Genomic DNA, 3,666 nt, shown 5'->3' with positions numbered 1-3,666 from the left:
GGTTCAAAAGTACTTAGTGGAAATAAGGCAATTGTTCGAGAGAAAAGTGCCTTACCTACAGTCCATTCTACCCATGATGAATTAACATTGTTGGTAGTGATTTGCACCCGTTGAGTTAAATTGTGCAGAAGGGAGAATGAGTGAGACGAAGATGAATGGTAGCGAAGCAGGTCACCGAGATGATGTTGATTATGTTAATAATGTGCATAACCCAATCAAATTTGGGGGAATTGGTACAATTTGCCTACCGTTAGCGGAAAAGGATGCTATATTTGATGTCTCGAGCACAACTCTTCATCTCCTCTTAATGAAAGGAATCTATGGAGGGTTGACTCATGAAGACCCACATGAGCATGTGAGAAATTTTATAGATGTTTGCAGCCTGTTTTCATTCAAGAATGTGTTGCAAGAATCAATCCGGCTCAGGTTATTTCCACTATCTCTGAAGGGGGAAGCTAGAAAATGGTTGGTTGAGTTACCAAAGAATTCTATCACATCGTGGGATGAGCTTACCACGACATTCAATACGAGGTTCTTTTCTCCGTCGAGGATGATAAAACTCAGAGATAACATTCAAGGTTTTAAGCGATTGGAGGGTGAACCCATCCATGAAACGTGGTTGAGGTTTAAGAAACTCCTACTTCAATGCCCGACTCACGGACTACCAAAAGATTTTCTAAAGGAGTGGCTGATCAATTGGTTTGAGGGGGAATAATTTTGCAATTATTTGAGGTGGCTTCATTTCTTTTTGATGACATGACGAAAATAAATCAAGTTTGGTACACTCAAGAAGATCAAGTTTCGCCTTTTTGTTTTAGAATGACTCAAGAGCAACTTGATAAGGAAAGAGAGAGGGATGAGAATATCAAGAAGATGTTAGAGAATGTAAAAAAGCCCAAGGGAACAGGTGGAGTGTTTAGAGTTGAGGAGGGTTCTTCCTCGGGGTATTCAAAGCCAGGGGAGAATCAAGGTTGAAATACCAATAGATATACTGAGGGTTTCCACCCATGATATTTACAGCGGGGTGGGAGTCAAAGTTGGAACTATCACAAAGAAGAAGAGCAAAGAAGATACTATCAAGAATGGGCTGAGCAAAGTGATTATTGGAGAAGAGAGGATGATCATGAAGAAGACCACACTCAATGGAGTGAGAGCCCAAAGTCGAAAGCGAGTGTAAGTAGTCCCCGAGTTGACGATTTGTTGTCGCGCATCCTTAACAAAGTTGAAGGTTCGGATGATTTTTTAAAAGGGATGAAAGTTGATTTTTTGTTATTGAACAATAGAGTGAACTCTCCTGCAGATGCAATCAAGTTTCTTGAAGGTCACTTGAGTTTACTTTCATCACAATTGGAACCAAATATGACGAGGAAAAATGGTAATAGAGGGCCAGCTGTGGTTACGCGTAATGGAAAGGTAGCGGTAGGTGATGTGATAGACAATGATAAAGCTCAAGCTCATGAAGACGAAAAAGGTATTGAGGAAGAAGAAATACTCATCCAACAAAGCATTGCCAAATGGTCATAAAAAGATGTGGAATAGAACAATCCAATCTAAAAAATGGTGCGACCTCTACCTAAAATACCTCCATTTCCCCAACGCCTTAAAAAGAAGAACGAGGATGAGAAGTTCAAGAAGTTTTTATCGGTGTTCAAGACCTTATCGATTAATCTCCCTCTAGTGGAAGCATTGTTGGAGATGCCGGGTTATGCCAAGTTTATGAAGGAGTTAGTCACAAAAAAAGAAGCTTGGACTTTGAAACAATCGAAGTTTCTCATAGTTGTAGCGTAATTATGACTAATGAGATGATAAAAAAGAAAGAAGATCCCAAACCTTTCACCATCCCTTGCACCATCGGCATGCTCCAATTTGCCAAGGCCCTATGTGATTTAGGATCAAGTATCAACTTAACGCCATACACAATTTGGGTTGGGTGAACCGAAATCCACAACAATGAGACTCTTGATGGAAGGCCGATCAATTAAACACCCTGTGGGGATACCATATGACATCTTGGTAAAGGTTGACTGATTCATTTTCCCAGGTGATTTTGTCATTCTCGATTGCGAGATCGATGTTGAAATTCCCATTATTTTGGGAAGACCATTCTTGGCAACCGGGAGAGCATTGGTGGATGTTTAAAGTGGGGAATTGAAAGTTTCGGGTGAACGAAGATGAAGTAACCTTTAATGTGTCTAAGTCAATGAAGCACCCAATCGATATTCGCATGGTCTCTGCTATTGATGTTATTGATGAGGCAGTGGCTAGTGTGAGCCATTTAATGTGTATGAGTGAACCACTTAAGGCCGTGCTTGCTAACTATGATGAGCTCGAAGATCAAGTCTACTAAGAGGTAGTGGCTGCTCTTTTGGGTTTGGGGGAATATTCAAAGACTCCATTGAAGCTGGACATTGGTCTAAAAATTTGAGAAAGTCTTCCCACAAAGCCATCAACGAAGGACCCATTGAAGCTTGAGTTAAAAGTGCTTCCTTCCCATCTCCGATATGCTTTTTTAGGGGTAAATAACACCTTACCTGTAATCATTGCAACTGCTTCGATTGAATGGAAAGTAAAATTGCTTCTTGAGAGAAGACATATCAAAGATATAGGTTGGACTTTTGCAGACATAGTGGGCATTCCTCTTGGCATTTGCACTCACAAAATTCAGCTTGATAGTGAATGTAAACCGAGTGTTGAACTTAAGAGGAGATTGAACCCACCAATGCAAGAGGTGGTAAAAAAGGAGATAATAAAGTGGTTGGATGCAGGTGTGATCTACCCTATTGCGGATAGCAAGTGGGTAAGTCCGGTACAATACGTTCCGAAAAAGGGAGGCATCACAGCAGTCCCAAATGAAAAGGGGGAGCTTGTGTCTATGAGACTGGTAATCGGATGGCGAGTATGCATGGATTACCGAAAGTTAAACTCGTGAAATGAAAAAGATTACTTTCCTATGCCTTTCATAGATCAAATGCTTGATTAACTTTCAGAAAGAGGATGATATTGCTTTTTGTATGGGTACTCCGATTATAATCAAATATCCATTGCTCTAGAAGACCAAGAGAAAATCATCTTTACCTGCCCATATGGAACTTTTACTTTCAAACTGATGCCGTTCGGGTTATGTAATGCTCCGGCAACGTTTCAAAGTTGCATGCTATCTATTTTTACTAACATGGTGGAAGATTCAATGGAAGTCTTCATGGATGACCTCTCGGTTGTGGGTGATACTTTTGAAGCATGTTTAGCACACTTGGGACATGTTCTTCAAAGATGTGTGGAGACAATTTTGGTCCTAAGTTAGGATAAATGCCACTTTATGGTAAGGGAAGGTATAGTTCTTGGTCACAAAGTGTCACAACAAGGGCTGGAGGTTGATAAAGAAAAGATTGAAGTGATTGAGAAGTTACCACCACCAATTTCGGTGAAGGGTATTTGTAGTTTCTTGGGGCATTTACCGGAGGTTCATCAAAGATTTCTCAAAAATTGCACACCCTTTATGCAAACTTTTGGAGAAGGAGGTGTAATTCAACTTTGATGATGCGTGTATGGTGGCCTTCAAGTGTATGAAAGAAAACTTGATCTCCACCTCGATTATCATTAGTCTCAATTGGTCAGAACCCTTCAAAGTGATGTGTGATGTAAGTGGCACGGTATTAGGTGTCGTGT

General features: G+C 40.5%; 1 non-coding gene across 1 annotated transcript; it reads right to left on the bottom strand.

Moving 5' to 3' along the window:
• Positions 1 to 556: 556 nt before the first annotated feature.
• LOC125854010 (small nucleolar RNA R71) lies at positions 557 to 663 on the bottom strand. The gene has a single exon (XR_007445309.1). It is a non-coding gene; the product is annotated as a small nucleolar RNA R71 (small nucleolar RNA).
• Positions 664 to 3,666: the final 3,003 nt, after the last annotated feature.

This window comes from Solanum stenotomum, chromosome 1 (assembly GCF_019186545.1).
Source record: "Solanum stenotomum isolate F172 chromosome 1, ASM1918654v1, whole genome shotgun sequence".
NCBI classification, from domain to species: Eukaryota; Viridiplantae; Streptophyta; class Magnoliopsida; order Solanales; family Solanaceae; genus Solanum; species Solanum stenotomum.
This window is presented reverse-complemented; position numbering and strand designations above follow the sequence as displayed.